General features: G+C 39.9%; 3 non-coding genes across 3 annotated transcripts; all 3 read right to left on the bottom strand.

The window, feature by feature from the left end:
- Window positions 1-297: 297 nt before the first annotated feature.
- trnat-agu (transfer RNA threonine (anticodon AGU)) lies at window positions 298-371 on the bottom strand. The gene has a single exon. It is a non-coding gene; the product is annotated as a tRNA-Thr (tRNA).
- A 523-nt stretch (window positions 372-894) lies between these two features.
- On the bottom strand, window positions 895-984 carry trnar-ucu (transfer RNA arginine (anticodon UCU)). Its single transcript is given in 2 exon segments — window positions 895-930; window positions 948-984. It is a non-coding gene; the product is annotated as a tRNA-Arg (tRNA).
- A 1,699-nt stretch (window positions 985-2,683) lies between these two features.
- On the bottom strand, window positions 2,684-2,773 carry trnar-ucu (transfer RNA arginine (anticodon UCU)). Its single transcript is given in 2 exon segments — window positions 2,684-2,719; window positions 2,737-2,773. It is a non-coding gene; the product is annotated as a tRNA-Arg (tRNA).
- Window positions 2,774-14,033: the final 11,260 nt, after the last annotated feature.

Consider the following 14,033-nt stretch of genomic DNA (forward strand, 5'->3'; position numbering starts at 1 on the left):
TTTGAACGGCTCCAGCTATTTATCTAGAAGTCCAATGAGCTATCCATTGCCCCACAGAGCCCAGGTGAAGAAACTGGTTCCTTGACCAACCTTCCTATAAAATATCAGTAGTGCTGCTAATATTTGAGGCAAATAATAAATTTACTATGCATATGTAAATCCCAGTGGTCTGATGATTATCTGCAAGTCTAAGCACACACCAAAGCTCTGCATACTGTTAGTCATAGTCTGACGCCAATAAAAAAAGGGTTGATTTACTCATTGTAGCAGTTACTGATTAAAGATTACCCAAGGAAAAGGCACCGCTGGGATTCGAACCCAGGATCTCCTGTTTACTAGACAGGCGCTATAACCAACTAAGCCACGGCGCCCTACATGACTGGTTTTCTATATCAATACAATGTAGCTTCAGGCAAACTCAAAAACATTCTCTTGCATACAAACTTGACACAGACAGCAAAAACAACTTCCCTGATTAGGAACCTCTGCATTTTCCAGAAACAAATAACATCAACTCTGAAAGCTTGTCTCAATTGCTTAAACCTATCATATACATGTACAGAGTACTAGACCTTGTCACGCAGAATGTACACACAAAACTTAGCATCTTTTGTTTGCCCTTCAGGTTCCGTTTAAACATCTTTTAATGGATCAGCAAACATCATTCTGATTCAGAAAAGGCTAAAATCCTACATTTCAAACTGCTTCATCTCACTTTTCACAAATACATGCAGAATCTTCTGCAGCACAAATATGTTCCAAGACCCCAACATCAAACAGAATATTTCTGAAAGTTTGAAATTGCTATTAATTAGGCAAAAAGACTAGAGAAAATCTTGCAAATAAAAGTACAAAAAGGTAGTAGACAGAGCTATAAAGAAGAGGAAACACTCTCGACTCTGGTGGGACTCGAACCCACAACCTTTGAATTGCTCCAGCTATTTATCTAGAAGTCCAATGCGCTATCCATTGCGCCACAGAGCCCAGGTGAAGAAACTGGTTCCTTGGCCAACCTTCCTATAAAATAACAGTAGTGCTGCTAATATTTGAGGCAAATAATAAATTTACTATGCATATGTAAATCCCAGTGGTCTGATGATTATCTGCAAGTCTAAGCACACACCAAAGCTCTGCATACTGTTAGTCATAGTCTGACGCCAATAAAAAAAGGGTTGATTTACTCATTGTAGCAGTTACTGATTAAAGATTACCCAAGGAAAAGGCACCGCTGGGATTCCAAGCCAGGATCTCCTGTTTACTAGACAGGCGCTATAACCAACTAAGCCACAGCACCCTACCTGACTGCTTTTCTATATCAACACAATATAGCTTCAGGCAAACTCAAAAACATTCTCTTGCATACAAACTTCACATAGACAGCAAAAACAACTTCCCTGATTAGGAACCTCTGCATTTTCCAGAAACAAATAACATCAACTCTGAAAGCTTGTCACGCAGAATGTACACACAAAACTTAGCATCTTTTGTTTACCCTTCAGGTTCCGTTTAAACATCTTTTAATGGATCAGTAAACATCATTCTGATTCAGAAAAGGCTACAATCCTACATTTCAAACTGCTTCATCTCACTTTTCACAAATACATGCAGAATCTTCTGCAGCACAAATATGTTCCAATACCCCAACATCAAACAAAATATTTCTGAAAGTTTGAAATTGCTATTAATTAGGCAAAAAGACTAGAGAAAATCTTGCAAATAAAAGTACAAAAAGGTAGTAGACAGAGCTATAAAGAAGAGGAAACACTCTCGACTCTGGTGGGACTCGAACCCACAACCTTTGAATTGCTCCAGCTATTTATCTAGAAGTCTAATGCGCTATCCACTGCTACACAGAGCACATGTGAAGAAACTGGTTCCTTGGCCAACCTTCCTATAAAATAACAGTAGTGCTGCTAATATTTGAGGCAAATAATAAATTTACTATGCATATGTAAATCCCAGTGGTCTGATGATTATCTGCAAGTCTAAGCACACACCAAAGCTCTGCATACTGTTAGTCATAGTCTGACGCCAATAAAAAAAGGGTTGATTTACTCATTGTAGCAGTTACTGATTAAAGATTACCCAAGGAAAAGGCACCGCTGGGATTCCAACCCAGGAGCTCCTTTTTACTAGACAGGCGCTATAACCAACTAAACCACGGCGCCCTACCTGACTGCTTTTCTATATCAACACAATATAGCTTCAGGCAAACTCAAAAACATTCTCTTGCATACAAACTTTACACAGACAGCAAAAACAACTTCCCTGATTAGGAACCTCTGCATTTTCCAGAAACAAATAACATCAACTCTGAAAGCTTGTCTCAATTGCTTAAACCTATCATATACATGTACAGAGTACTAGACCTTGTCACGCAGAATGTACACACAAAACTTAGCATCTTTTGTTTACCCTTCAGGTTCCGTTTAAACATCTTTTAATGGATCAGCAAACATCATTCTGATTCAGAAAAGGCTACATTTCAAACTGCTTCATCTCACTTTTCACAAATACATGCAGAATCTTCTGCAGCACAAATATGTTCCAATACCCCAACATCAAACAGAATATTTCTGAAAGTTTGAAATTGCTATTAATTAGGTAAAAAGACTAGAGAAAATCTTGCAAATAAAAGTACAAAAAGGTAGTAGACAGAGCTATAAAGAAGAGGAAACACTCTAGACTCTGGTGGGACTCGAACCCACAACCTTTGAATTGCTCCAGCTATTTATCTAGAAGTCCAATGCGCTATCCATTGCGCCACAGAGCCCAGGCGAAGAAGTTGGTTCCTTGGCCAACCTTCCTATAAAATAACAGTAGTGCTGCTAATATTTGAGGCAAATAATAAATTTACTATGCATATGTAAATCCCAGTGGTCTGATGATTATCTGCAAGTCAAAGCACACACCAAAGCTCTGCATACTGTTAGTCATAGTCTGACACCAATAAAAAATTGTTTGATTGGGTTGATTTACTAATTGTAGCAGTTACTGATTAAAGATTACCAAAGGAAAAGGCACCGCTGGGATTCCAAGCCAGGATCTCCTGTTTACTAGACAGGCGCTTGTTGTGTTGACTTGTCGTTCAGAGTCAGACATTAACCACACACGATTATGGAACAGAGAGCTTACTATTTTGTTTATTCTTCCCCTCCTTTCCTCTCTTCTTTCTCTTACCTCAAACAGTCCACTAGTGTTCCCCAGTGTCCTAAATCCGTAACAACGAATTTGTTTAATATATGCAATAAACACATTGCATATGGACACAACATCTTCCCTCTTGAACAAAGAATACTTCTTGTAACTCAGAAGAACCTGACAGTATTATTAATGTAACAGTAATGCTTTAACTAAAACCTGAATATTGTAAATCACATTTTATGATCATTCCATAACAAAATCTTTAGTCCAGCTAGGTGCATTTCTAATTCTGACAGGTCTGGACTGGCTAACCGAGTCAGAGTTAGTTATTTGGTCAGTCCCTGTATCAGTACAGTCCATTGCCCTATCAGAATCCACATCTGTGCTCAAGTTGGGAAGTACGGACAGATGTGAGGAGTTCCAGGTTCTTCCATCATCCAACAAGTATGTATCCGGTCCTTTCTTTGTCACGATAGTTCTAGGTTTAGAAAACTTCAGTTCTCCTTTCTTCACTTTCCATGGTTTCCTCACCCTCACTTTGTCACCAGGCCGGAAGTTGGAAGACTTGGCATGTCTTTGCTGATCGGTGTACGCTTTCATTTTCTGTTGTTTACTCCCCACTCTTTCTCGCATCGCTTTCTTCTCTGTTAGTGGGGCAGGCATATCGATCACCTGTAGCTTTGTTCTCATTCGCCGGCCATGGAGCAGTTCTGATGGGGATACTCCAGTGGTTGAATGAGGAGTTGCTCTGTAGTCCCTCAGGTAAGTTCTCAGGAATGACTTCCAGGGTTCTCCTTGAATGGATGCAGTCTGTAAGCAGTCCTTAACACTTCTGTTGAATCTCTCAACTTCTCCATTAGCTCTTGGGTAGTACACTGAAGATCTCAGGTGTTGTATTCCACTCTCTTTGAGAAAGTCAGCAAACGAGAAATTGAGGACCATTGTCACTTATCAGCGTCTTTGGGATTCCTTCTCGAGAGAAAAGGGCAGTCAGGAACTGTATAATAGTAGCTGTGTCAACGCGGTGAGCAAACGCTACTTCAGGCCATTTACTAAAGTAATCTACCAGTGATATGGCAAATCTACAATCAGGAGGAGCTTTCTCAAATGGGCCTATGATGTCTACGGACACCTTTTCCCAAGCAGCAGCTGGTAGGGGAACTGGTTGCAGTGGAGCATCATGGGTGACAGTTGTCTTGTCATTCTGTTGGCAGGTTGAGCAGTTCTTAATGCATATTTCTATCTGAGAGTCCATTTTGGGCCACCAGTACAACTCTCTAAGGCGTTGTTTGGTACGCACAATACCCTGGTGGGTTTCATGGGCTAGCACAATGAGTCTTTTCTGCAATGACTCTGGCACAAGTAATCTGTGAGACCCTCTGACTATGCATTCATTCATGACAGCAAGTTCATGGCGAATTGGAAAGTATGGCTGTATGTTAAGATCGAGTGTAGACTTCCGTGATGGCCAGCCTCTCTGTATCTGTGCACGGAGTTTAGTGAGCACTGGACAGTCATTACATTCTGAACGGAAGTCTTCCTCAGACACAGCACTCAGGTCAGTGAGTATGGCAGCCACTGACTCAATCTCTTCTGCGTATGCAGTGTCAGTTTCAGGCAGTGGGAGTCTCGACAGGCAGTCAGCAACATGGTTCAGGGACCCTGTTCTGTATTCAACGTCGTAGTCAAACTCTAGGAGACGAGCAGACCATCGGGTAATGCGGAGACCAGCACGGTTATTGCCTTTGGTAGTCAGCAGCGTGGTAAGTGCTTGGTGATCAGTGCGTAACAGGAATCTCCTTCCCCACAGCCCTGTCCGCCATTTCTCGGCAGCCCAGATGCAAGCTAGCGCTTCCTTCTCGACTATAGAGTATTTCCTCTCTGCCTCAGAAAGACTGCGAGATGCAAAAGCAACAGTCTGCTCTGCCCCGTTACTGTCCATCTGAGTCAAGACTGCACCTACCCCATAGTCTGAGGCATCTGTTGAAACAATGGTTGACTTACTGGGGTCAAACATCACCAGTGCAGTGCTATGCACAATCAACTGCTTGACTTGCTTAAATGCTGCTTGAGCTGTCTTGTTCCAGTGAAATGAACAATCTTTTCAAAGAAGAGCTCTCATGGGCTCAACGACAGTTGCGTAATTTGGCACAAACTTGCTGTACCATGCACTCAGGCCAAGGAAAGAGCGCAAGGTTGCAGGATCGGAAGGGGACGGTGCATTCAGAATAGCAGCAACGTGAGAGTCATCTGGCAGCAGACCCTCTGGTCCAATCTTTTGACCAAGGAAGCTTAGTGTGGTTTGCCGGAGTTGGCATTTGTTAACATTGAGCTTCAGTCCAGCATCATTGATTTTGCGCAATACCGCACTCAGGTTGGCGTCATGCTCCGCCTCTGACGATCCATATGTAATGACGTCATCAAGGTAGCATTGCACCCCCTTCATGCCACTGAGAATCTGCATCATCATCTTTTGGAAAGCTGCTGGGGCTGAACACAGTTTATATGGGACTCTGCAGTACCGGTACAGTCCTTCATGTGTAATGAAAGCAGTGAGCCCCCTACTCTCTTCATGCAGCGTCAGTTGATGGTAAGCAGATTTCAAATCCAGAGTTGAGAACATCACGGCGCCACGCAGTTCTGACAGAATGTCCTCAATCAGTGGCAATGGATGGCTATCCCTAATCACAGCCTTGTTAAGTTCCCTCAGGTCAACACACATGCGTATGCCACCAGTTCTCTTTTTTGGTGACCACAATTGGAGAGACCCATTCAGACGCATCAATTTTCTCAATTATGCCGTGTTTTTCCAGGTCCTTGAGTTCCTCGGAGACAGCATCGCGAACTGAGAGAGGTAAGTGTCGGAGGTTCTGTCGTACAGGCTTCACATCAGGCCGGAGCTTCACTTTGTGCACGAAGTTTCTCGCACATCCGAACGTGGCAGGTGACCCACCATCATGTTCAAAGTGAGTAGATGGAGCTTTGGCTTGGTGGAGCGTTGCACAGATTTCCGACGCCTGTGTTAGTAACTGTCCTCCTTTAATCTGCAGCTGGAGAGCAGTAACCAGGTCCATGCCCAGTACAGGTGTCCCTGTCTTCACTATGTAAAAGTCAGTAGAGGCAGTACTACCATTGTGAGTAACGTCAGCTCTAAGACATCCTATCACATTCAGTTTTTCCTTAGAATACGTCACAAGCTGCACTTTTGGATTATGCAGTTTAACTGAGCTAAAATTAGCATTGTAAATACTATTAGGCAGTATAGAAACGCCAGATCCTGTATCAACTAGCAATTTTACATTACATGCAGCAGTAGTATTTGGTAGAGTGATGGTAACAGGGCACATTAGTTTAATTGCATCAACAGTGAAATTATTTTCAACACTTAAAACACACATTTCAGGCACAGTCACTTCATTAACTGGCTTTCGAGAGGACTTGCATACTCTTGAGAAGTGTCCCAATTTTCCACATGAGTTGCATTTAGAGTTTGTTGCAGGGCACGACTTGTCATTTGCTTTGTGCTCAGCAGCACCACACCGGTAGCATGACGTAGCACCATCAGTTTTACGAGCAGGTTTTTGTTTTGGGTTACGGGCCTTCTTTTGCACTTGCACAGCAGCAACGGGCTTTGTATCAGTCACAGAAATCGCTAACAGCTATAGCGGCTTCAGTACGCCTGGCTACATCCAGAGTTTTATCCAGTGTCAAACCTTCTTCCATTAAAAGTCTTTCACGGATGCGGGAACTGTTTGTTTTCTCTACAATTTGATCCCGAAGCATCTCATCCTCCATAGCTCCAAACTGACATTTTTTTACCAGTTCACGCAATGCTGCGACATAGTGATCAATTGACTCACCTACAGCTTGTGCTCTTTGCCTAAAGCGGTATCTTTCTGCGACAATGTTTAGTTTTGGACTGAAGTGCTTCTCCAGAGCCTTTACTGAGCCCTCATAGTCATCTTTTTCGAGTGGTAAGGTGCTGTAGATTCGGTTACCCTCCGTTCCCAAGCAGTGAATAAGCAAGGCTCTCTTCCTCTCGGCAGGAAACTCGCCTCCCCCGACAGCAAGCAGATAGTTATCGAATAGCATTTTCCAAGTAGCAAATGGAATTGTCGGGTTGCCTGGGCAGTCCAGGAACACAGCAGGAGGTTGCAAGGAGAGCAGAGCCATGTCTGTATCTTCACTCCTTCTCTCGTCGCCACTTTGTTGTGTTGCTTGTCGTTCAGAGTCAGACATTAACCACACACGATTATGGAACAGAGAGCTTACTATTTTGTTTATTCTTCTCCTCCTTTCCTCTCTTCTTTCTCTTACCTCAAACAGTCCACTAGTGCCCCCCAGTGTCCTAAATCCGTAACAACGAATTTGTTTAATATATGCATTAAACACATTGCATATGGACACAACAAAGTTACAGCAGCTTCAAGAAAAATGACATTCACTGGCCTGATGGTGGCGTTACAACAAAGCATTAAGCGTTTTTATTCAATAGCATCTGGTCTGTAGCATCTGTGTCCTACACACAAAATTCTTTTTTTTTTTTTTTTTTTTTTGGGGGGGGGGGGTAATTTCTTGATCCTTTCTACTTCAAGAATGTTTTTTGCCAATCCTCACACATCTGGTAGCAAAATACCTGCAATATTTATAATTAATAATAATTATAAGGAATAACTTGTACCTTTTGAACACTTTGACTTTGAACAAGCCCATTTTAACAAAATGTTCAGCATATTATTTTGAGGGGGTATGTCAAGTTTGGTGGACATTTGTCACAAGAAAGCGAGGCCAATAGTACATAACTCTTAGAAACCATTCATCCAGTCAACCTACAATTTTACATGCTGCATCTTTAGCCTGTTCTATAATAGTCTGACCAGAGGACTTGATATGTCAATTATTGTGGTTGGTATTAGCCAATCACATTCAAGCATACATTTGACATGCTAAACATTCACCAATCAGGGTGCAACTTAAGGGGATTTATCAATGTAGGCATATTCTATTAACCAGTGAAGTTGCCAGAAATGCCTTACAATAATGCTGTCATATGCTGTTTCCTATATGTTACATTTACAGATACACCATACATAATCGATACCAATACATAAACTTATTGATCGATACACAGTACCGATCCGATACCATTGTTAAATAAATAAACCGTATACCTCACCATGTGGGAGAGATTTAAAGTATCAGGATTGATGTAAACATTATCTCACTAACTTTGTAAAATAGTTATAAATGTATTAAATTGCTATTTATTTGTCACTAAAATAAGAAACAATTGTGCAGGACCTTGGCACAGCATTCACCTAACAATGTGTTCATTTATTTATAAGTATTTATAGGACACAGTCACACATGCCAGATTTAGTTCTTTTCAAAGGATACAAAAGTCTTCATATGAGATATGACTTTTAACAGAATGTTTTTTTTAGTTGAAAATGCAGTAATTTTGATGATTGGTTATGTGTATTGATTTGTAATTATCATTATCATTGGGCCTGTTGTGCTGGTTCTTTAGGTCTCATTGGGCCTGTTGTGGTTGGAACTTTAAGCCACTTGCCTATTGTCTATTTTCTATATTGGCATAAAAAAAAATCCTAAAACTTAGGCCTACTTGAAGCCATAGCTGACACTCGTGTGGCTCCAGTGTTGTGACTGCTTTTTTTTCATGGTAATTCCTACTCCATCCACTATGTGGCAGTATATTGGAAGTAGGCCAGGTTACAAGCCAAAAGGGAGGGAACTATGAAGCAGCAAGGTGGTTTAGATGTGGCCCACTTCAGGTCTCACTGTAATGAAGATCCTTACTGGTGGAACTACAGGTTCTAACACTCACTGTAAGTTTGCTATCATTTAATTCTTTCTATATTCAGTCAAGCTTTGTGTATGTTTTATTCATGAGGTTTTGTGCTGTTCTGTTTTTGCAGAAAGCTTCACTTTTGTCTTGTTTTCTGTTTGTTTGTTTCTCTATTTGCAGTCCTTACAACTAACTTGCTCTTCTTATGGACATTGGGATAAACTTTACACACAGAAGACAAATGTATCACTCCTGAATTGACTCTCAGCAACTCAAACCAGGGATTTCCATGGTTCAGACTTTCCTTTCACAAGGAAACACCCAGGATTATAAACTGTTATCAGAAAGAAGGATGTCTGAAATACAAACCACTTTGTGAGAGCTTGGCACAGTATTCACCTTACAATGTGTTCATTTATTTATAAGTATTTATAGGAGACAGTCACACATGCCAGATTTAGTTCTTTTCAAAGGATACAAAAGTCTTCATATGAGATGTCTATTAACAGAATGTTTTTTTTTAGTTGAAAATGCAATAATTTTGATGACTGGTTATGTGTATTGATTTGTAATGATCATTATCATTGGGCCTGTTGTGCTGGTTCTTTAGGTATCATTGGGCCTGTTGTGGTTGGAACTTTAAGCCACTTGCCTATTGTCTATTTTCTATATTGGCATTAAAAAAATCCTAAAACTTGGGCCTACTTGAAGCCATAGCTGACCTTTTTTTTAATGGTAATTCCTACTCCATCCACTATGTGGCAGTATATTGGAAGTAGGCCAGGTTACAAGCCAAAAGGGAGGGAACTATGAAGCAGCAAGGTGGTTTAGATGTGGCTTCATGAGGTTTTGTTCTGTTGTGCTTTTGCAGAAAGCTTCACTTTTGTCTTGTTTTTTGTTTGTTTGTTTCTCTATTTGCAGTCCTTACAACTAACTTGTTCTTCTTATGGACATTGGGATAGACTTTACACACAGAAGACAAATGTATCACTCCTGAATTGACTCTCAGCAACTCAAACCAGGGATTTCCATGGTTCAGACTTTCCTTTCACAAGGAAACATCCAGGATTATAAACTGTTATCAGAAAGAAGGATGTCTGAAATACCAACTCCTATGTTTTGGATTGGTTCTATGGACTTCAAGTAAGTACCGTTAATAAGAGGGTGAGTACAGACAAAATTTTACCCACCTTCAAGCACTAGTGAGCAGTCCACAAGAAATCTGCAGGCTCTCTTAAGTACTTTTTTTGTATATTGTAATCTGGCTATTCTAAGGGTAGTAGTATATTTCAGATGTCTCTCTACACTACAGCTGATTTTGGATTTATATGCTTTATGGATGTTTAACTGGAACAATATTACATTAAAAATGGTTAAAATAGGCATATTGTACCACAGTGTCACAGTAGTGATTTATTTATTATGAAAATGCGCTACATGCGTGTTTAGAACCTCTAAAGTGATAAAAAAAAAACTGTTTGTTGAAGAAGTTAAGGTTTGTCATTGATTTTAATTTCTTCTCTGTTCTTCAGTAGGTTTGTTTGTCTTTATAAGTAACACCAGCAGCTCTTTATCTCTGAGAGTTTTTGATTTCCGCATTTGTTTTGTCTTTTAGCATCAACAGCACCTGTTACAGGAATTCTGGTTATTCTGATTAAATATCCTTGTCCAATTGGAAAGACTGGAAATGTTGAGGAAATATAATGAGTGTAGTTTCTCTGTTCTCCATCGTTTTTTTTAAGTCATGTTTGAGGTTTTAGGGGATTTGTTTGTGAGTGAGAGGAGGGGCAAAGTGAATATCTAATGATCCAATATCAAACTAAGTTGACTGAGCTTTCCAAACTCAAGGTTCTCAAACTCAAATTTGCTTGGATTTACAAACAAGTGACTGTGTTTTTTAGCTCATTAGTAAGACAGCCCGATTCATTTCTGTGAAGTTTAATTTACTAGTGTTTGCAAATGCAGCTTCTCCTAGTCTGAGAAATATGTGGAAATAGTACCACCAGTTAAAGTGATGAAATTGGGTATGACGTCCAGTCCTCTATCACAGAGAAAGGCTTCACCTCTGCTGCCTGGAATCTGTTGTGCTCTCCGGAAACACTGAGAAGGTGCTACACCAAGACCTTACCCAGTCACACCAGTCAGGTAAGTGATGGTTTACTTAATTCAAATCTTTATTCAGTCAAATGATTTTTAGTTGCTGGACCAGGGATAATGGAAAAATCAGCTGATCTAACATTAAGTCTAAATAAAAATAGTTTATTTCTAGTGTCTTTTGGACCTAAAAGGAGAAGTTTTGTTTTGTTACTGTTAAGAAGAAAGAAGTTATGTGACATCCAGAGTTTTATATCCTTTACACAGTCCTCCATTTTCTTCAATCTAAATTTATCAACATGTTGGGCTGATATATAGAGCTGTGTGTCATCTGCAATGGCAATGGAAATTATTGCCCAGTGGTACATGTATAATGTAAATAATAGCAGTCCTAAAATAGAGTATTGTGGAACTCCATATCTTACTTGTGTAATTTGATGATAAATCTTTTATCTTTATAAACTGATAGTGTTCAGTTAGATATGATTTAAACCATGGTAGGGCTGTTCCTGTGATTCCAACCATTTTCCCTAATCTTTCTAGTAGAATAGTGTGAACTATTGTATCAAAGGCTGCACTGCGGTCTAGTAGGGCTAATAAAGAATATGTAGCCTTGATCAGAGGCAAGAAAGAGATCTTTGTAATCTTCACTAGGGCTGTCTCTGTGCTACGATGGGGTCTGAATCCAGGAATTTCTTATTCATGGATGGACTAGGAGATTTGGTTTCTTAATTAAAGGTTTCATGACTGCTAATTTAAGGGTTTTGGGTACATGCCCTAAGCAAAGGGATGAATTTACTATTGTTAAAAGAGGTCTGATTATAATTGGGAGTATTTCGTATAGTATTTTAGAGGGAATTGGGTCAAGTGTACAGGTTGTGAAATTTGCTGAGGAAATCTTTTTCTAAATCTGGCTGTGGAAGTGGGTAGAAGGCTTCCAGTAGGCAATTTTGATTTAAGGTCAAATGTTTGATTTAATAAGGAGTGTTGGAGTTGTTGTTTAATGCTTTCTATTTTATTATTAAAAAAATTAAAAACACTACTGGTTAAAGAAGCTGGAATCTTGGGACACTTGGGTCGTCCGCAATTTTCGCTCTAGTTTCTGCTATGTTTGTTTTAAGGTACGAGTTTGATCACTGTACCACTGTGCGAGCAGAGCCACTTTGTCTAAGGTTAATTGAAGGGTATTTTATAGACCGTTTGTTAATCTATCTAGCTATGTTTAATCTGACGGAGTGTAAGCTAAGGTTGATAGGTCTGGGAGGTTTTCAGTAAACTGTACAGCGGTCATTGGGTTATTGCATGCTTTAGAAAGTGGCAAGGGGCCAAATTAACATTTTGCTTAAGATGTAGCTCATAGGGGATTAAATAATGGTCTGATGTTACTAAGCTTGAGGTAGAATATTTAGATTATCATCGCTAACACCCAGGCTCAGGACTAAATCTAGGGTATGATTACAGTAATGTGTGGATCCAGTTACAGTTATCTAAGATTGATGCAAGGGCCTTTTTTAATGGATCGTCTGCTTTTTCAAAATTAATATTAAAGTCTCCTACTATTATAACTTTGTTGCTGCACACTGCAGAGTCTGCAGCAAAATCACTCAATTCTTTTAAAAATTCAGAGTGTGGTGCTGGAGGACTACAAATAATAGTTAGTGTGAATGCATTTTTATTTGTGGCTGGATTTGATATATTAATGTAGAGAATCTTAAACAAAGTGAATTTGATACAGTGTTTTTGAATATAAGTGTTTTCTGTTAGATTACGCATACTCCACCTCCTCTGCCTGATAATCTAGGGCTATGTACATATTTATAACCTGCGGGGGTGGCTTCATTTAGTGCTAAATATTGATCAGGTCTAATACAGGTTTCAGACATCTTATTTCTGATCACTTCATTTCATTTACAATGACTGCTTTCAGAGTTAATGATCTCATTTTAAGTAGACCGAGCTTTAGGTCTAAGATGGTGCGGTTATCATTTGAATGCGAACATTTAACACAAATTAAATTAATAAAACAAGCTGATTTAAATGTTCTGTGTTTGGGTTTAATTTGGGGCACAGACACAGTCTCAATGCGATGAAACCTGGGTGACCCCTCAAAGCAGCTCACAGAGTTAGCCTGTCTGTCTGCGGCCTGGTGTGTGTTTGTGGGGTTTGTTTGTTTGTTTGTTTGTTTGTTTTTGTTTTGTTTTTGTTGTTTTTTTGGCTCGACAACCCATGTCACTTTGGTGAAGTGTTATACTGTAATGAGTGTTATCTTGTATGATTTTTGTTCTTTCAAATGCAACATCTTTGTCTTAGAAATATGTAGAAATGGTACCACCCGGGAAAGTGGTGAGATTGGGTATGGGGGTTAGATTTACGCAGCCATGTTAACTGAGTTTAGTAAAAATCTGTGGGTTGCATTCCTGTCTGTCCCTCTACAATGCTCTTTTCTATCCGTCCATCCACAACGCTCTTTCTGTCTATCCCAGTCTTTACTTGCCTATCTGCTTGCTACTCCTAGTCATTTCTTTTTTGTAATTTAACACAGTAAACAAAAGCTCATGTGGTACAGATATACATACTGATACACATTGTACCAACACCAATCCTTCAATAATAATTATAAAGTGAAATAATAAGGTATACAAACATCTCTTAGTTTAAGTCTTATAATCATGCTGTTAGTTAGAAGTGAGATGATCCATGAAATAATCCCAAATTCCCAGTTCCACAGGCCCTTTGCCCCTCATTCTAGCTAACATAACCTCATGTGATGTGGTCTCACTCATTAGGATTTCCCACTCTTGGAGTGTAGGACATGTGGGTGGTTTCCAGTGTCTTAATATAACTCTGATGGCTGAGGTTATCCCCAGCATCAAAACTGAATATACGCCTTTTGTTAGAGTTGGGGTTTCTGTTTTATCTCCCAAGAGACATAAGTGGGGAGACACTGGCAGGGCTACTCCCGCCCATGTGTCCAACAATTCCAACA

The sequence above is a fragment of the Salminus brasiliensis genome, chromosome 4, assembly GCF_030463535.1.
Source record: "Salminus brasiliensis chromosome 4, fSalBra1.hap2, whole genome shotgun sequence".
NCBI classification, from domain to species: Eukaryota; Metazoa; Chordata; class Actinopteri; order Characiformes; family Bryconidae; genus Salminus; species Salminus brasiliensis.